A 20,913-nucleotide genomic window follows, 5' to 3' on the forward strand; every position below is an offset into this window, starting at 1 on the left:
CACTGCCCTGAGGTAAATCTCTCCACTCCATCATTCCTTCTTTGCTGTGTGCCCCTTCTTGCCTCATAGACTTAAAACTTTCGAAACTATGAGGTTAAAAAAAAAATGCATCGTTTTCCTCTTAAATACTTTATCTCAGTACTTGCTGAAAAGAAAAAGAATGGAATGACCTGCGCTAATTCCACAAAATCTCTGCACTTAACATGGTCTGTATGAGGCGGCCCAGATATTTCAGAACCCCACTTCTGGTCCATACTTCCTCATTAGCAGCAGCTGTTGTTAATATGTGTGTCTTCTAGACTTTTCCATGGTGGATATGCTATCTGTGTTAAATGCAAAAGGCTTGTAGATAGAAACAGGCTCAGCCTATGCCCATGCTGTTGTAACTCTGGTTTTCATGAAGGAATCACTTATGGTCCTGTATTCATGTAAGGTCCTGTATTCATGTCTTAGCTCTTCTCTTAACATATGACAATGCTAATATGTTAATTTCAGGATGGACCAGTTGATTTAACTTGTTCTCTGTCGATGGACACTTGGGTGGGTTTCAGCCTTTTCTCCTATAAATGGAGCTCTACAGGCCATCCTCATATATTTGGATACATTTATGTAAATGAAACTTGTGGCACACAGCATTTGTGCATCTAGAATTTTGATCAATACTGCCACATTGCTCTCAAGAAAAGGTTGTCTTCATTTACACAATCTCAACAGGGTTTTCTCAGGTGTCCGGTAAATGCTGTGGAAATTGCTCCTGACAGTTTATTCAATTATTATTGTGATTTGACTCTCCACGCTGCTCAGGGTGGTTCTTATTGCATTCTGGAGGGAGAGATTTCAGTCTAGCTCGACCCTTTGCTGACTTAAGGGCTAGGGGCGTTATTTCCTTGTGGAGGTGTCTCATGTAGCATAGATTCAGAGAACCAATAAATACTTGTTAAACCTTTTTGCCCAGTGCCTGATTATCAAGAAACCCGTTTTGAAGGACACACAAAAACACCTATTTATCCCAGATAGGGCGCCAGTAGAACAAAGATACATAAAGAGCATGAGTGACTCACCAACTGTCTCTGTGAATTCATATGTCCATCAGTCCAGATGTGTCTGCAAGACACCATTTCCTTCGAGTCATTCATTACCGAACAATCTTTCCACTTCTTTGTTCTGCCTAATCCCTGCATTCTGAGGAGAGGGATTTGATGGATACATCTCATTTGGGATTGAGCAGTCCAGAATCTATCTCTCTCTCTCTCTCTCTCTCTCTCTCTCTCTCTCTCTCTCTCTCTCTCTCTCCTCTCTCTATCTCTTTCTCTCTCTCTCTCTCCCTCCCCCACCACCATTGTCCAGTTGTGGGTCTCTGAGTCAGCTCCCACCTACTACAAGAACTCTCTGATGATGACTGAATGAGGCACTGATTTGGATATATCACAATGTAATTAGGAATCCTTTGCTGCTTTGTTCCTACAAGTGACTTCTACAAAAGATTTTTTTTTCCCAATTCCTCTTTATCAACTCCTGTTAGGCTTCTTCCTGAAATGTTGAATAGGAAAAGATAGGGACACATAATTTGTTTTCTTTTTTAATCTGCATGCATTCTGAATAGTACCTTGTGTGCTATACAGGACCTCCTCAAAATCCACGTGTTCTCCAGTTAAAACCCTCACCCCCACCCAAGCATCTAGGGACCCCACCTCCTTCTAGATGCTGGTGGGAATGAGAGACCATTAAGGGTTTTTATTCTGCCACTACAAAATCAGAACAAACATTGGTATTCCACATCTCAGTTGCCTAAACATGTCTTGAACAAGGACAAAACTAATAGATATGCTAACCTGGAATAGGGAAAACTGATGAGGCCTCAATCCCAGACAAGAACTACAGGCAGTGAAGGAGTGAGATAAGTGGTCTTCTCCAGAAAAGAACACAACATTTGGTTACTCAATACCAAATGGTCAACCCTGTGGCAGCATGCACAGATTTAAGCCAGGTAGGGTCCCAGTGCATGGATGGGGTAGTATACATTAGATCCTAACCCAAGAAACTATCTGCAATTGATATCTGCTGACAAAAAAAAAAAAAAAAAAAAAAAACAACTCAATGGAATTTTTGTAGACTTTTGGTTTACTTTGCTTTGTTTAGGCATTTCCTCCTCCTCGTCTCTTCTCTGTCTGCTCCCCTTCTTCTCTTTCTCCTCCTCTTCCCTCCATCTCCCTCTCTTTCTCCTTCTTTCTCTTCCCCCTCCCTTCCTCCTTCCCCTACCACTACCATCTTCTCATTTCCGCCTCCTCTTCTTCATCCTCCTCTTCCTCTCCCTCTTCCTCTTCCTCCTTCTCCTCTTCCTCCTCCTTTTCTTCCTCCTCTTCTTCCTCCTCCTCTTCCTCCCCCCTCTTCCTCTTCCTCCTCCTCTTCCCCCTCCTCTTCCCCCTCCTCTTCTTCCTCCTCTTCTTCCTCCTCCTCTTCCTCCCCCCTCTTCCTCTTCCTCCTCCTCTTCCCCCTCCTCTTCTTCCTCCTCCTCTTCCTCCCCCCTCTTTCTCTTCCTCCTCCTCTTCCCCCTCCTCTTCTTCCTCCTCTTCTTCCTCCCCCTCTTCCTCTTCCTCCTCCTCTTCCCCCTCCTCTTCTTCCTCCTCCTCTTCCTCCCCCCTCTTTCTCTTCCTCCTCCTCTTCCCCCTCCTCTTCTTCCTCCTCTTCTTCCTCCCCCTCTTCCTCTTCCTCCTCCTCTTCCCCCTCCTCTTCTTCCTCCTCTTCTTCCTCCCCCTCTTCCTCTTCCTCCTCTTCCTCCTCCTCTTCTTCCTCCTCTTCTTCCTCCTCCTCTTCCTCCTCCCTCTTCCTCCTCCTCTTCTTCTTCCTCCTCTTCTTCCTCCCCCTCCTCCTCTTCCTCCTCCTCTTCCTCCTCCTCTTCCTCCTCCTCCTCCTCCTCCTCTTCTTCCTCCTCCTCTTCTTCCTCCTCCTCTTCCTCCTTCTCCTCCTCCTTTACTCATTCTTCTCCTTGTTCTTTGGTCTTATTAGTGTTTTGCTTGTGTATTTTGCTCTCTCTCTCTCTCTCTCTCTGTATGTGTTTCTTGTTTTCTTCTTCTAAAGAGAGAAAAAGAGAATTGGGTGGGTGAATATATATATAAAATGAAAAAAAATTATATATTATATTACATATAAAATATATATTATATTATATTATATAAAATATATTATATTGTATACAAAATATATTATATATTATATATAAAATATATTATATTATATATAAAATATATATAATTAAAAATATTTTTAAATAAATAAAAAGCAAATAAATTGCCTGTGTAGTTGGGAGAGGACTCCAGAGGACATTTGAGATTCAGGCCTTGTGTATGTGCGGCAGGTTAGGGCTTGTGGCTTCAGATAGAAGTTCTGCCTTCCTGGATGTGGTGCTTTGAGGGTCCTTTCTTCCAATAGCCTTGGTGTATCTCGTCTCTCTCTGGGCAAAGACAAACACAGCCTCTGTGACTGCCTCAGCCTCCCCATTCTGCTTACTGCTGTCTTCTCTTCCCCTACCTCATCCTAAGGATGCTACAAAAATAACTCCGACATTGATGCCACAGTGAGAGAAATCACAAGAAGCAAGAATTCACTCTAAGCCGAGGCTGTAGTGAAGCACACAATGAAGCCTGGGTGAGCATGCCAGATTTCATTACATGCTTGATTTAAATTAACCTCTGGTCACTGTACATTCTGAAACCTTTTGCTGTAGCTAAATGTTGCATGACCTCTACATCCATTTGTAAGACTCCCATGTAGAGTCATGACCCATAGTTTAAGAGGTCATTCTATAAGCATGTTATGCATATTCTATATATGCTATATTCTACACAGTGAGCTACATATGTCATATATACTACATGCTTTTGTTCATACTATATTCTGTAGTACTTACTATGACTATACAGTCTGCACCCTGGGATTTATGTAGAATGCATGTGCTTCATGCTTTCAACAATGCTGTTTACTATGGAAAATGCTATGCCTTGTATGTTGTAGATTATACTATTTGCCACAGACAAAGCTATATGTTATAGACCATGTGTGAGATAGTCTGAAGACTATGTCTATTCTATAGAATGCTATCTATTCTGTGGAATTTTCTCTGCTTCTGAAAGTGGGGAGATCTTGGGAGTAAGGAAAAATTTTCTTGAATGGTAGTGTTTTTTTTTTCTCTAAAATACTTTCTCTCTGCCCCAGATCATTTTTCTCATCTATGTCATTAATATTGTTCAGTATCCTTTCCTTTCGCACCCTTGTGCTACATAGCCCATGTCTGTCTGTAGTTCAGCCTGAATCTTAGAGCAAGAGACAGGGATGGAAGTGAAATCATAACCAAGACATTCTGAACAGCTCTGTTGGTGTGACAAAACCCCATGATGAAGATAATGTATAAAAGAAAGTGTTTGGGGGGTTGGGGATTTAGCTCAGTGGTAGAGCGCTTGCCTAGCAACCGCAAGGCCCTGGGTTCGGTCCCCAGCTCTGGAAAAAAAAGAAAAGAAAAAAAAAAAAAAGAAAGTGTTTGGTTGAGCTTACAGTTTCAGAAGGTTAGAGTCCACAATGGAGGAGCAAAAGCATGGTGACAGGACAGCTGGGAGCTTATTTCTTGAATAAAAACCAGGGAACAGAGAGGGAGTATTGAGCATGGCATGAGTCTTTTGGAATCCCAAAGCCTAACTCCAGTGACCCAACCTCCTCTAACAAGGCCAAATACCTCCTAACCCTTCTCAAAGAATTCCATGAGTTGGGGACCAAATATTCAAACATACAAGCCTGTGGGGCCATTCTCATCCAAACCACCGCATTGCATTCTACTTCCTGGCCCCCATTGACTTGTGGCCATATCATAGTACAGGAAGTATTTAATTCAACTTTAAATATCCCTGTAGTCTTTCATAGTCTTCGCAAAGCTTAAAAGTCAAAACTCTCTTCTTAAGATTCAAGGCAATCTCTTAATTATAACTGCCTGTAAAACAAAAAGTAAACCACGTACTTTCAGCATGCAACGAAACAATATACATCACTATTTCAAAAGGGAGGGATGTGGGCATAGTAAGGAAATACTGGACCAAAGCAAGATTCAAATGTCACAGGGAAATCCCAATCTTAGCTCTCTGTCTGATGCCAGAGATCTTAGATGATTCTTGCCTTCCAGCTTTGCGGTCTGAAGGATCTCTCTCTCTCTCTCTCTCTCTCTCTCTCTCTCTCTCTCTCTCTCTCTCTCTCTCCTTCCCTCCCGCCCTCCCTCCCTCCCTCCCTCCCCTCCTTGGCAGATAGCCCGTGGTTGTGGTATCTCCAACGTCTTAGGTTTTTCAGGGCATTTCAGGCTTCACTTCAATAGATTCACAAAATTGCCTCTCGGGCTATGCATGGGAACTCTCCTGCCACAGGCCTGGCCTCAGAGGACTGGTCTGCAACCCCTTTACCTATGTATCCTGCAGGGCATTAGCTTGGCTGCCTAGTGGGGGTAGAACCTGACACCCTTGAGTCACATTTAAGGCAGCTTTGTTTGTTGTTTTTTAGGAGCAAGACCTTTTAGGACTTTCCCTTTCACAAGTTAGAAGCTTAGATGGTGCAGGTCTTGCCCCGAGGGCACCGTCCCCTTCCTCCCCTTCACATGGATCAGGTCCTTTTAATCTCCTTATCTCTTTCAGGGCAAGCCATGCCTCTGATGCTAAATTTCCTGGTGCTCCTTTTCTCTTCAAACTGCTCATTCTGTCTTTTTTGCTATACTTGCTCTTTTTCATTGTAGACTTGCTTAAGAGCAATTGCTATTTATTAATTGTTGATCCCAGTGCCTGCCCTACCTGTATTCTACTCAGGAAATTATCTCCTCTGTCAATGCATTCAAGGCTGATCCCCACTTTCTCCTCTATCAAGTTCAGAGTGGCTGGTTTTATGTTGAAGTCTTTGATTCTCTTGGACTTGAGTTTTGTGCAGGATGATAGATATGAATCTATTTGCATTGTATATATGTGTATATTCTACACATAGACATTGCATTAAACCAGCACCATTTGTTGAGGGCGCTTTTTTCCCCCCATTGTATATTTCTTCTTTATTAAAAGGAATCTGATGTCCATGGGTGTGTGAATTTATGTCTGGGTTCTTAACTCAATCCCACTGATCAATATGTCTGTTTTGATGTCAATACCTAGATTGGTGCCTAGCCCAACCATCATCACAGAGGCTTCATCCAGCAACTGATGGGAGCAGGTGCAGAGACCCACAGTCAAATGTTTACTGGGCATAGCCCAAGGTACCCTGCAGAAGAGGGGAAGGAAGGATTGTAGGAGCCAGAGGGGGTGAGGACATCATGAGAACATGGCCCACAGAATCAACTAAGCACTGCTCACAGACAGAAACAGAAGTCACAATCGAGGAGCCTGCATGGTTCTGAACTAGGTTCTCTGCTTATATTTTATGGCTGTGTAGCTTGGTGTTCTTGCGTGACTCCTAGCAGTGGAAAGAGTGGGCTATCTCTGATTCTTTTGCCTGCTTTTGGGGCCCTTTCTCTCCTACTGGGTTGACTTGTCTAGCATTGATGTGAGGGTTTGTGCTTAGCCTCATTGTAAGTTATGTCATGATTCGTTGACACCCTTGAAAGGCTTGATCTTTTCTGAAGGGAAATGGAGGAGGATCTGGGGCAGCATGGGAAGTAGTGTAGGGGTTTGAAGGAATGGAGGGAGAGGGCATTGCAGTTTGGGTGTAATGTATGTGAGAAGAATTAAAAAAGAATTAATCACTTATAAGCACACGACAGATTTCAATATTGGGCTGCCTTAAAATTTCCTTCACCAGAGATATTGGTCAATTGATTTTCAACTTAGGCTCCAGTGAATACTTAGGATGAAGGCAGAGAGCCGAATTCTTTACGAAAACACCACAACACTGGTCTCTAGTCCAGTTGCTAATGTTGTTTCCCTCTGAAACCTTGAGCTGTGTCTCCAGGGTCCACATTGCTCCTAGCACTGTTGTCTTCCAAGCTCCAACGATGGTGGTCACTAAGCTCTACATACAGCCTTCAACCACTTTCCCAGTCCAGAGTCCCTCAGTCTTCCCCATTCCTCCAGAAAACCCACATGGTCAGGTCTACTGTCATAGCAACACCCCACTCCCAGGCACCAACTTCTACCTTACTTTCTTTTCTATTGCTGTTACAAAAATGCTATGGCTAGGACAACATATAAAAAAAAAGTCATTTAATTGGACTTCCAGTTTCAAAGTGTTCTAAAGGATGCTAATCCTTTAGAGTTCAAAAGTAAGAACTTTTAAACGATAGCTTCCAACTCAAGCTCTCTGGAGCCAGGACTGCTGACCTGGAGCCTGCAATAAGGGAGGACGCTGCTTTTCAAGCCCTGTGTTCACAGTGCTTTGACTAAAGCGAAGACCTAGGTTGTACTCCTAGACAGCTGGCCTTCATCCACGCCTTAGGCATTTGAGAGGAATGAGGTTATTCTCTTCTTCAACTTAGCCTGGGCCATTTTATTCTTCTCTTAACTCCATCCATAGAATGACCTAGACCTCCACATATCTTATGCGTATACATGCACACACAAATCTTAGAAGAGACGTTAGTAAATTTACTAGCCAGGCCTTTGCTTAGGCCTACTGTGAGGAATGAAGACCCCTGTGGCTTGAATGTTGGCATCAACACCTTTAAAGCATTGATTGAGTTTCGAGCCCAGAGGTAAAAGGCATGTGTGGAATTCAAATACAGGATTTCCACCCCTCTGAGCATTTCCTGAGAGTCTCAAAGGCTCTATTAAGGGATGGCAAATGAGTATATTTCACAGCGTAAGCACAAATTGGATCATAATTAATGATTTTGATATAGATTCTTCCTTGCCTTGATAATAGTACGTCTATCAACATGTCCGTGACTATGCATTCTTTAGAGGGAGGGTGGTACTGCTTTGGGAAGATGGACATTTACTAGGTTGATCTGTCTGAGTCACCATTCTGGGACACACAACCTCTCTCTCTTCCATTCATCCGTCCTTCCAGCACCAGTCTTACAAAGTTTGAAACACAATGGTTCTCCAGAGGTTCTAGAACATTGTTGTACATGCCAGAGTGTCTGGAATTGAGAGGCCATATTTTTATTTGTTTGTTTGTTTGTTTTTTGCTTGGTTCTAGTGTGCCCCTGCTACATTCGTCTGTTTTAGCATCTCCATTTCTTTTCTTTGCCTCCTTATTTCCTTGTGATTCATTCTGCAGAGTTGACCCTAGCTGATCTGCTGGCTTAGGGTCTGAAGAACACATCCTATCTGTTGTAGAAGAGTTTAGAAGATTCTGCTTCACTTAGCAGATGTGAGAGTGTCTGCTGTGGTTGTCATCAGGAATAGAAAGACCATTAAGGGTGGTTCCTTCATTTTGGGAACTACTGAGTTCGGCCTCACTTTTCATTCTCCTGCATCCCATGCCTGTGTGGTCCACGGTCTTTCCTCTCCTTACACTGACACATCCCAAGTGATTTCCCCATTTGTAGGAACACACATGCTCTGCCCCAGTGTCCATTGATATGGTCAGATATACATATATGTGCATGGGAGGGTGGATTTCTTTCTAGACAGATGTGAGACAGATCACGAGGCATTCATTTCCTAAAGGTTCTGGCACAACAGTGGCTCCTATGAACATTGCCCCTCAGCTCAGGGGTAGGACCATCAAGCCCTTCTGAAAGGCAGCTCCCCATAATTGTTTGTGGAGAAGGCATCATGAGGTTCGGAGAAAGCATGGCAGGTGATCTTTCCAAAGAAAACATTGTTTCACTCGGGCCCTGGTCACTTGAGTGAGGAACGGCCATGCCAGTGACTGCACCCCTTGTCCTTGTTATCAAATAAGGTCCTTACTTTGGGAGGCTCTGTGGGTCTCTGGGTCGGTGCCTCTGCTACAGATCATTTTGAGAGATCCCTTGGTGAAGAGACAGGCTGAAGGCTGACTCTTAGTCCCCTTTAGGCACCAGGCCACCCTCAGGGACTCAGGGAGAAGTATCAGCTGAGGGAATTGCTCACTTCTCACAGCGTAGGGTGTGTGACAGGCTAGGGAAGAAGACTCAGACAGCGGGGGCGGTGCCGGCAGGCAGGGTGGAAAACGGAGCTCTGCTGTCTGGCGGCTGTGACAGCGGGTACCTGCCTGCTGGCCTCCACCTCCCGCGCCTCCGCCCAGCCTGAGCTGACAGGCTGCCTGTTAATTGGGGAGGCACAGGGGAGATCACAGAGGAGATTTGCTGGGGCTCAGCGCCCTGCATGATGCTCTCACAGCCTTAATCAGAGGACTGTGTGGACCCATAGGCCTGTCACCGGCCTTAGGGCGACAAGCAAAGCCTGGCTCTAGGACTTCCTTGTTTAAAAAAAGAGAGAAAAAGAAATCTCAACAAAAGAAAGGAAGAGGGAAGCAGACTCTGGGGCAGTTGGGCTTTGGGGAAAGGGGTGGGAGTTATTGATAGAGGTGTCTGCTGGGACCCTAAGAACATGCCATTTGCACAAATGACCCTCACAGAAGGAAACCAGGTTATTGTCCTTTCCAGATGCTCTCTGGTGAAAAGTGAACCCTCTTTCCAGATGGACAGAGACCCAGGCCCCTGTGGAAGCTGTCTCACCCAGAGGTGGGTTCAGACTCCACTAAGCAGGAAACATGCTCTGAGGTCTAGCTTTGAGTTGACTTTTCTACTCTTCAACACGCTACACGCAGCAGCACACACGTGCACAGCAGTTCAGAGGGCAGCTGTGGGAGACAGCCTCACTTTCTCACAGGTAGGAGGACTATGAGAAGGACTAACTGAGAGTCACACCCTGGGTAGAGGTAGGGTTGGTGCACCTCTGGTTTTAAAACTGGGGTTTAGAAGTGACCTTGGGGATTCTGATTACCTTCTCACTTCTTTCCCAGCCCCTACCATTTTGGCCCGCAGATATGATGAAAATCACATCTTAAGAGATTTACCCATGGAGGAGGAGCACCCTCATAGAAGAAGGGGAAGGGGTTGGGATAGGGGGGTTTATGGACAGGGAACCAGGAAAGGGGATAACATTTGAAATGTAAATAAAAAATATCTGATTTAGAGAGAGAGAGAGAGAGAGAGAGAGAGAGAGAGAGAGAGAGAGAGAGAGATTGATTTACCCATTCTGATTCAGGCTTAGCTCACAACTGTACAGAATAATTTCCTGGGAAGCTTGCATGTTAAATTCTGCTGGCAATTTCTCCCATAGAAGAATAAAGAAGGTGAAGACTGTACATACCTAGGGCTAGTATACACATGATAGGACAAAAGCCAAGAGCTCTGCATTGGGAGCCCAAGACCCCAAGTTCCCAACAAGTTCTGTTAGAAGATAGCCTCTATTAGATGTAGGTTTTAGGCTTTCCCCTGACACCTGTGGGCAGGTGAGGGTCCTGCAGTGTTTCCATTCAGGCACGGGCAGCTCCTGTAGCTGACATTCTCCTGGAGTATGACAGAATGGGACCTGTGGGGAAAGCTGCCCCGTCAGCACCCAGCCCTGCTTTGCGCTCCAGCAGCTAATTAAAGCCAGGAAGGTAATTTATTGCTGAGGGAGAATGTGCGGGAGGTTTGGCTTAGCTGAAATGGCCCCCAAAGAGTCATGGGAAACTAAAGTGGGTTTTCAGAAGCAAAAGTTAATTGCTCTTCACTTAGCGTTTCAGTGTCATATGGCTCTGAGTTACACACGTGCTGAGCAGAGGACTTTACCCAGACACGAGGTAGGGGAGGACAGGGCTATAGCAGGGGTGAGGGTGGGGGTCTGTGTACTGCAGCCAGGGTTTCCATATGGCTGGAGGCCCCTGACTGTGGGTTAAAAGTACTACCCAATGTGCCACAGAGGGTTAAACCAGACTTGCTTCTTGCAAACTCAATCCAAGCTAGAGTGGGATAGGAGGCGTCTATGCCTGGAGAGTTCTGGTGACAGTGGGCTCCTGTGTGGCAATTTGGAGACTGGGGACATTGAGGACCCAATTCTATCCTTAGGTTTTAGTGACTTGGACACGATCCTGCCTCTCCATTTCATGATGGCTAGCTTACACGATAGTAGTTGGTGTTTTCCAACACTATGATCTAATCTGCCCACCTTCAGGAGTTAGATGGATAATCTATACTGTTACGTTGGTAACCAGACCTTAGCAGGCTTGGAGGTCACTGTGGCTGGAAGACCAGATGTCTTCCTCATGCTCAGCATTGGAACCCACCACCTCCTGTTTACCTGGTAACACACCCCCCCCCCGCCTTCCCCCCTCTCCTCCACTTTTTTTTCTAAGAAAAAAAACAACCACTTCCTGTTGCATTCTGTCTAAGCTCCACCCCCACAGTTACCTGGCAACAGCCAAGTATGCCTGACTCACTATAAAAGGGGCTGCTTGCCCCCTCATTTTCTTACTCTCTCTTCTGTTGCTCTCTTGCCTCTTGCTCTTGCCCTCTTGCCCTCTTCCCCTTTGTCCCTTCTCTCCTCATTCCCCTCTGCCCTTCCCCTCTACGTGCTCATGGCCGGCTTTTACTCCTCTTCTCTCATTAAACCTTTCCATGTGGAACCATGTTGATTTGGTGTGGTTTGTCGGGATAGGAGCCGAGATTTCTACCCCAACAGTTCCACTCCAAAACTGAAAGACCACATGGGAGGGAGTGTCATAGCTGACCCGTAAGACCTACAGTACTGCACAGTATGTTTGTGTATGTGTGTGTGTGTGTGTGTTTGTGTGTGCATCTGCGCATGCGTGTGTGCATGTGTGTGTGTGTGTGTGTGTGTATGCGTTCGTGTGTGTGTGTGTGTGTGTGTAGATGGTTGGGAGGGTGGAGTAGCAGCATTTGAGACCCATTGACTAAATGCTATTTCTAGATGAAGCATGACTATCTCATAAATTGATTTTATTTGTTCTCTCCTTTTTGATCTACTGTTACTTTTTTTTTTTTTTTTTGATGAAAAGTGTGGGAAATGAGTCATACCTTAGCCTGCCTGGGTGGAGCTGTGGAATTCTAAACTTCCCCCCAAATTACAAGCTTGCTTAGATACTATTGCTTTTTCCCTTAAGAATTTATTGAAATGGGCTGTCAGTCACCTGGATAGAAAGTTGCCTCTCAGGAAGCTGCATCTAGACGCTTTAAGAAATGGTTGAAAATCCTGGTTTGGGATGTAAATTGGGTGGTGGCCCCTGTGGTCCTTGCCCAGCCTCCTCCTTGAGAGCAAGTCACTTTACTCTGGAAGAAACACTTATCTGCTATGACACACTGATCACTCTTGTGCAGACACAAGGCCAGGCTCAGGGACAGGGAGAGGGAAGACTGAGATCTTGGGGACACTTTGATCCATTGACAGGAACAGGGAGGCCTGGATAGAAACTGGTTTGAATTACCACCAGGAAAAGCATACAGATACATGGACATTTCTCGACTCTCTCAGTAAGATCGAGAAATGCTCTCACACTGAGTTCCTACGGTGGAACTCAGAATCTGGAAGAGCAGAAAGCAGGTTCTCTTTTTTTCTACAAATACCATGAAATGGCACCCTCAGGGCACCACAGCGTGGGTGGAGAACTTTCTGTTACCAGTCAAGGTTTAGCCTCTCTTGTGCAAGAAGGTTGCAGAAATCTGTCACGTTCGTCCTGTGGCTGACTTCAGTGTCTGCAGCCCCCAGCTGTTCGTGAGCAGTCCAGCTTTCTGCCGTGACCTCTCCTTGTTAAACAGGTTATGGTAGCAATCCTCATCCTTTAGGAAAGACACAGATGGGGAGTTTTCATCTATAGCCTACCTCATTCTTCCTCTGTCCTTGGAACCCACAACTTCATGGTAGTATTGGGCACGGGCAGGATGAGGGGTGATATTTTCAAGAATCCAGAATTAAGGTGCATCATCAGCAAGTGGTCATTTTCAGACTCTCAAAATTGACATTCAAGTATTCTCCTTGATCCTACTGTCAGCTAAAGAGGAGGTCAATGGCGATAATCAATTACTGTGGGGCCCAGGATGAGGCCCCAGTGTCTCTCAGCTAAGCTCCCACACTGTTTGGAATAACAGTTGCTGTGTCTCCTCCTAGTTTCTTCCTAGTCTACATCTTCATCCCCTCACTGGGCAAGGTGAGCAGCCCGGGGTCAGACCATGCACCATGCTGTAGCGGTGCCTCCATAGTTGCTCCTCGTTGGGTCCCTGTGCTTGAGTAGACTTGTCTCTGGACAGGAACTCTGCGGACCTCTGAGAATGTAGTTCCAGTCCATTTCTGTTCCGTTATTAAGGACTCTAAACTCAAGCTATACAGCAGCTGCCGGTGGGGGATGAGAGGGGAGAAGAGAAAAATATCAGAAAAATGCTTCACTCATGCTCGCCCACTCAGGAGATGGAAGTGCCATTCAGGAGGGCTGGAAGCTAAGGTCTCCCTCTTCAGAGCTCAGGGCTTTAGCACATGGAGGGACAGCAGCCACTGCTGCTTCTTAAACAGAGGCCTTGTTGCACCCAGTGTCAAAGAGCCCACAAGTAACCGAGCTGTACTTTGGAAGTGGGTCTGATGAGCCTTTTAATAGGAGAAAATCATCATTATTTCCCAAGAGTTCACATTCCCATAACATTTTTATTAGCAGCCTCTCTTCTAAATAAAGTTCAGTGGATTGACTTCGGCGGCGCCTTCTCATTTTGAACATTCCCTTAAGTTATGGCCGTGGATGTCGTCCCCATCATCACCGCTGATAACATCAGCATCAGCAGCTCCATTGTGATGCTGTTTATGCTGCACTTAAGGAAGCTCTCAAAACTCTTCAGGTATATTACCTCATTCATCCTCATCTCTTCCTACGCAGGGGACCAGCATAACGAGAGCACACGCGGGACAGATCTCTCTGTTCTCTGCCTCTGTACATGGAAAACCCCTTTGGGTGTGCCTGTGAGGGTGCCCTCTGACCCTTTCTTCTGTGTGTTGCTCCACTTTAACCTAGAGCACGGGGGATTGTGTTGGCATCAGTCACAGTCGCCCTGAGGCTGGGTCCCTCAGAGGACTTGGCTCCAGGAGTGGTAGCAGAGGCAGTGGTGGTGGTGGAGGTGGTGATGATGGTAGATGTGGTGGATGTGGTGGTGGTGGTTATGGTGGTGGTGGATGTGGTGGATGTGGTGGTGGTGGATGTGGTGGATGTGGTGGATGTGGTGGATGTGGTGGTGGTGGATGTGGTGGTGGTGGATGTGGTGGTGGTGGTGGTGGTGGTGGTGGTGGTGGTAGTGGTAGACGTGGGAGGCACCAACCCTTATGTGAGTTTGTGGATCAGGGACAGGACCCTTGGGAGTCCCTTTGACCACCTAGGTATTGACATGAGCTCTTTGACCCCAAGAGGCCAAACCTGCTTTAAAAAGTAGCATCCTGGAATAGTAGAAACAGCTCGGGAGTCAAGAGATCTGAGTTCAGATCCCAATTTTTTCATGTAAAAGCTTTGCTTCTTCATCCAGTCCCTTAACATTTCTGTAACCTCTCTTTATCTTTTTTGAAAGACTGTGTATTAATAGCTCCCTTCAGGATTTTTGTGAGGATTAATTATCGTTGTTTTGTTGCTGTGAAAAATAGGGAAGATTTATCTTCACTCCCAGTTTTAGAGGTTTTAATCTATAGCTGGTGAGGAAGGAAAGGGAGAGGGGGAGGGGAGGGGCAGGGGAACGGGGAGGGGCCGAGGTCCCAATATACTGCTTAGAGACAAGTAGGGCTGGAAGACATCTCCCCATCTCCTACAGTTTCTTCTACCTCCCAATAGTGCCCCAAGCTTTAAACACACAGGGTGTGTGTGTGTGTGTGTGTGTGTGTGTGTGTGTGTGTGTGTATTGTATCAAAACCATAGCAACTCTGTACCTTATTTTCTTAGTTTTACAAAACAAAGAGATACCCATCGAACTGCTTGTGAAATGACCTGTTACCCTGACCCCGTAGTGGGGAACACAGCCCTGCCCTATTTGGTAAGGCTCAAAGCTTAGGGCAACAGGGAGGTGACACATAACCACCTGGGCAACAGGACAGAGAGGGATACGGTGAAGGATGCTTTTGTGAAGTCGATAATGGCTTGAAGGAGTAATTCTACTAGAGAGAGAAATGTTAGATCTTTTGTTGGGGAGCAGGCAGACCTGGATTCGGATCTAAAGGATTGACCGGGTTATAATAAAGACACACAGAGGGCTAGACATGTGGCATGTGCCTGTAATCCCAGTACTCTTCTTTTCAAGGCACACACACACACACACACACACACACTTACACACCACACATACACACACTCACTCACACACACTCACACACATATTTGCACACACTCTAGCATACACACATGCACACACACCTGCACACACTCACACACCACACATACACACACTTTAGCACACACACACTCACACACATACAGGAAAGTGGAACATTCAAGAGAGAAGGAATAGTTCAAGACGCCTTTATCTACATTGAAATTCAGTGATTACCAGGAGTCCGGCCTCTCTGACAGTTTTCTGGTCTTATTTCGGATGGTTTCCGTCTTTCTTCGGTCCAGGAACATGCAGATTCTAGAACACATTTCAGCTTAGGTAGGGAGACAGCCGGAGTAGGAAGAAAGCTCTCAACACAAACCGAAGAGGAAACTTCACATGAATATCATTTGCAAATCAATTCAGACCTCTTCCTCCTCTGCAGGTTCTTGATTTGAAGTGGATCTGGAAGGAAGTGACATTTTTCTAACCGCATCCCTGACTTGTGCTTCTGCCAGACATCACTAATTGAACCTTATGTACCTCACAGGAGCCGAGACCTCTACAGAGAGCATCTGGGCATTTGAGGCAGCCCTGCCAATCACTCAGTTCTACGACGCCACGTAACTTCTATTTGCGATTTTCTGTTTGAAGTCTTAAAACTTTACTACTGTCTTAAATACCGAGGAGCGTTTTTATGAAAACCACAATACTGAAAGCAGAGAGCTTAAAAAAAAAATATTCAGAGCTGTGAGAATGCCCAAATGCAGACGGAAGCTGGGGCAGAGGCCTTGAGAGCAGCACAAAGGTGTTTTCAGCTTCCCCGACCTTCCTGAGATTTAACTGTATAAATATTGATTTCAGAGAGACAGAAAATATGTGATCAGATATAATAAAACAGGGCTGTGTGCATAGCTAAGCAGTGATGGGCCTGCCTGGCACGCAGGGGCTTAGTCCTCAGTACTGTGTGCGTGCGTGCGTGCGTGCGAATGCCTGCATGAGTGTGTATGCTTATATTTAGAAGGATAACCATTGGTTCATAACCATCGATGGCTCTCAATGGGCTTGCCTTCAAGTCTTCTGACTTGCTTGTGGTGCAGATTTCTGGATTTCATTTATGGATTTCTGATCTTGGAGCCTAGAACTGGGCACACTTGTTAAGCCCTCTATTTGATCCTCCTAGAAATGGGTCTAACACCTGACCTTGAACCTATGGCCAGCTATTTACCTACAGTATTTACTTTTTGTCCTTTTTTTTTTTTTGAATGGCTGGCACAAAGCACAATGTTCATTTCTCCTAGGCGAGCTACCTTTCTGTGTAGATAATATCGATTGTTAGTTAGACAGGACTTAGAATCACTATGGCAACATGACTCTGGTATTCGTGCGGGTGTTCCCGGAAAGGTATGATGTGGCACTTTTGGATGTGGGTGGCACCATCCCCTGGTCCTAGTCCGAATAATAACACAGAGGGTTTTCATTTCTCTCTGTTTCCTAAGTGTGGATGCGGTAAGACCTGTTGCTTCCTGGTCCTGTTGCCATGGTGATCTAGCTGTGCCCTCGAACTGTGTGCTAAAGACCCACCCCCTTCTGTAAGTTGCTTTTCTCCGGTGTTTGTCACGGCATCAAGAAAAACAACAAACACTTGCACTCCATGAAATTTGAAACGAGCTCAACATCTCCAAAGGGACTGACTGGCTTTTAGAAAAGCATGTGCCACACTTGTGTTGACCAGTGTTTAGAATGCACATGATTTTATGTGGAATAACTTCGATGCCCAGTTTATAGCGTGCCTTTGAAAGGATGGGCCTGTGTGCTTGCTCCAGGCTGACTGACCATCTAGTGGGTAAAATGTTTACCAGTGCTGTCCAGGCGAAGCCAAACTAGGTGAGGCTGAAGGGACTTGTTAGAGCATGCAGGTCAACTTCTTCATTCCCTGATGAGAGATGGTTCAATTCGAGGATGCCGTGATGTCGTTTGCTCTTGACTTTCAGAAGAATAGAGAAGGAAGAAAATGTTTCTTTCTGGTGATCAAGACAGAACAATTGGTCTGTATTTCACATATGTCAAGAGCCTTATTGCTGTACTTGGACATAGTGGATGGCAGGAGGGCTGACAGGGACAAACTTTGTACCTCACGTGGCTGAAAGGTGGACAATTCCATGCTTGGGAGAGCCATGTGTGGTGAAGTTAGTCTATCCTGCTGCAATCCCAAATACCTCTTGGTAAGCACCTTCTCTCAAGGCCAACACATTGGATTTAGATCCCACACAAGTGTGAGTGGGGACAAAATATTAAATATTAAAGCCATGGCAGAGGCTATTGGATCAACGTGTGAATGCACTTGACTTCCTGTAACTTGCAGCCATGAAAATTAGCACTGCCTGTGATATATTTGTTCTGTGTGAGCACTACCCTGTGGTCCCACATAACTCTGTCTAGCACTGTTCTATGAACAAATGATCCCTCTTTCCAGAAAAGGAAATGTGGGCCCAGAAATGCTAAGTAACTTGTCTAAATATCGAAAGATACAAATGCAAGTTTTGAGCCCAAGGTTGTTTGTCTTCAAAGTACTTCTCAGTTACTTCTATTTCTAAGAAATATTTTGTTGGGTGAGATTTGCTGGAATCCAAATCAAAAGGCATCAGCCTTGCAAACATCAAGTCAAAACCGTGAAGTGCTCTTACAAAATACAGTGATGGTGGTTTTAAACTCTGGTGTTCCCACGGGCTTGAAGGAAATCCAGGTTGATTTTCAGGCCTATTATCTGTCTGCTTTTATAGGAACACATTTGTTCAACTTCATTCATCATGAACCCCAAAGGACTCCCCCTTGCCATTGTTACTAAAGGAAGAAACACAACAAACAACCTGGCCTATACACACAAAATGGCTTTATGTGGAATAGTTTGGATGCTCAGTTTACAGTGTGTGTCGTTGAAGGACCCATGTGGATGGACCTCTGAGGTTGCCCCAGGCTGACTGACCATCCAGCAGGTAAAGAGTTAACTGGTGCTGCTCAGGAGACACAGCCTGACTGGGTGAGGCTGAAGGGACTTGGTGGAGCATGCAGGCCTATTTCTTCATTTCCCGGATGAGAGAGACGGTTCAACTCAAGGCCTGTGAGCGAGTTGACAGAAACCTTTTCCGATTTTCACTGTGTGGACAATAACAGAACCCACCCATAGAGGATCATTGTTCTCGAACTCAGATCTCACTGTGATGTTCCCATAGATGCCTTCTTATGAGGAACAGGTTTCCTTGTCCTTGCCCTTTCTAGAGTACCAATCTGTACAGACGTGAACAGAGTGACAGACTGGAATCGTCGTGTGAACAGTGGAGTCTACCTGGGACCATGTTACGTCCTCAAAGAGTGTTTGTGACTGCTGCCTACTGGGGACCAGCCCTCCTGAGTCTTTGTGTGGTTCTATGCCATGGTAGGTGATACATGGGTGGAGACAAGGCCCTCTGCAATTCTTTGAATACCAGCGTGGTGACCGACACCTGAAAACACATGGGGGATGTCACCCCAGTCTATCTGGGTCTACTGGCGTCACTTTAGTATCAAGCATTCATCAATGCTATGGTGTCAGGAGCTTTACTAGGGATGAGCAAGAGAGGGAACGGGACACACAGCATGTCTTCAAGGAGCACTTATTTAGATGGCGGAGACAGACTGAACTACATGTGAGTAGTTCAAAGGCAAGGCTCTCTTAACTGCTCCGTATCCACACAAAGAAAGGACAAGGCTTGGGATCTCACCCGTTCCCATGGCAGGAAGGGGACCAGCTAAAAGGCTAGGAGAGGTTCCCCGCTCCCGATGTCTCTATCTAGTCTAGGCTGCAATACAGTGGGCTATGGGGGCAGAGTTCTGTCGTAGGCGTCACTCTGGGCTGGGCATTTGGAGAGAAAGCAGTTTAAGGCCCACCAGGGACTCCAGCCTCTAGAGCTGCAGGCTTCTGACTGCAGTGACACGGGTAGGGTCACTGTCCTGCTCCACAGCTCCATTCTTTTCGGCAGTAGTTGAGTCAAATGCCCCCTTTCCTGCCCTAAGCTATGGAGGACCAGAATGGTCATTTGATCTGACCCTCTGCTTCCACACAGGGGCATTCTTACTTGGGCAGATGTTCAAGAATCTACAGAGAGAGAGAGAGAGAGAGAGAGAGAGAGAGAGAGAGAGAGAGAGAGAGAGGTTGGAGTCCCCATTTGTCTCCCTGCTCTGTTTTAATGGCAGAGGGTGGGGGTGGAGATGATTGTGGGGGAGCAGCTGGGCAGTGAGGGGACTTGTAGGTCAGAGCTTGACAAGGGGACTTGGGTCACCCAGGGAAAATATGGCCTCGATCTCTACTGGCAGATTCCCAGTGACGCTCTGTTCCCCACCTGCTCTCCTCCCCCCCTCCAAGTGCCGCTGTCCCCACATGCACGGAACAGAGAGGCGATGATGAATTTCCCCCGAACGGCAGTACAGACAGTCATAAATAATGCTTTGCTCTTTGGTGACGGCACTTTCCATTAGAGCTGCCTGTGCTGGGCTCTTGCTACCCCCAGTCTTCTGCCGGGGACTTGCAGTAAAATTTATCAGCGAGCTTTCTGCACCTAATAAATCATCCCCTCTGGGAGCCATCTGGCAGATAAGGCCATGAGAACCCACATGCTCTGCAGATGAGGAGTCGGAGTGAGAGACAAACCTAGCTGGGCTGCCCCAGGCCCCGCTGACAGGGACTTGCTCTCTACCAGGGTGCTGTCAGGTTGCTCTTGGCTTCTTCCTCAGGCTGCGGGACAGAGGCCCTGGCTTTGGAAGCTATCCGCACTCATGGAACTATATGGGGCCAGGCCTACAAATGACATCTTTCTTGTACTCCTAGATGTGCAGAGGGTACATGGGTCTGACCTAGGCAAGAGTGGGGAAATCTCAAAGCCACGCTGGTGATGGGAGGGGCATGGGTATCTCTTAGCTCACTCCTTGGAATGTTCTAGATGCTTCTGCTGGGAGGAAATGTTCTAGAAGCACCATTTAATTCAGGGAAACTTCATGCTTGTGTCCCCACGGCATAAGAACCATATCTGTTATGATGGAGTTTTCCATCAGATATGGGCTACTTTCCATAATAGATACTGAAACAAATCCTAAGGGAAGTTACCCAGGAAAGTAGAGATGTATCGGTTCTACTCACGGTTCTTCTCTTAAGCCATTTTTTTTTGTTTTTTTCTTTGTTTGTTTTTTATAGTGCTGGGATTGAGCCCAGGACTTTGTACAACCTAGACAGTACTCTACCTTTGAGCTACGCTGGTAGCCTACCTTTAAGGCATTTTCAGGACTCTTGGAGAGACTCTCCTAAGCTTTCTTGGGAGGTAGGCACACCCACTATGTAAACTAGTCAGAATGCTTCCAGGATGTGAGCCACAGCTGGGGAAGAGCGGCTGTGTTTTTAATCTCGTGGTCACAGTCCTTAGTGTCTTCATGTGTATGGTAAATCTTCATGCGGTGTGGTGGGTAAAGCATCCTGATTAGCACGTGATAGTGACACAGCCATCCACATGTGGAAGATGGGGATGGAGCATGGACGGCTGGGATAGAGACAACCTCATCACCACTAGATATGCCGAGAATGGATGAATGTGATCCAGACTTAACCATGCACACTGAACAGTCTTGTTCTGGGTGTGTGTATAACCTGGGTGCTTGGGTAACACTAAGAGGCA

The 20,913-nt window shown here is 46.0% G+C and overlaps 1 protein-coding gene across 10 annotated transcripts in view; it reads left to right on the forward strand.

Annotated features, from left to right (window-relative positions):
- Nucleotides 1-20,913, forward strand: part of LOC120097505 (uncharacterized) — a 98,254-nt gene that overhangs the window by 28,249 nt on the left and 49,092 nt on the right. For all 10 annotated transcript variants that reach the window (XM_063275890.1, XM_063275887.1, XM_063275894.1 and 7 more), the window contains one exon: nucleotides 3,540-3,645. The gene's annotated coding sequence lies outside the window, so the exon portion shown is untranslated. The remainder of the gene's footprint in view (nucleotides 1-3,539; nucleotides 3,646-20,913) is intronic.

This window comes from Rattus norvegicus, chromosome 16, assembly GCF_036323735.1.
Source record: "Rattus norvegicus strain BN/NHsdMcwi chromosome 16, GRCr8, whole genome shotgun sequence".
In the NCBI taxonomy this organism is placed as follows: Eukaryota; Metazoa; Chordata; class Mammalia; order Rodentia; family Muridae; genus Rattus; species Rattus norvegicus.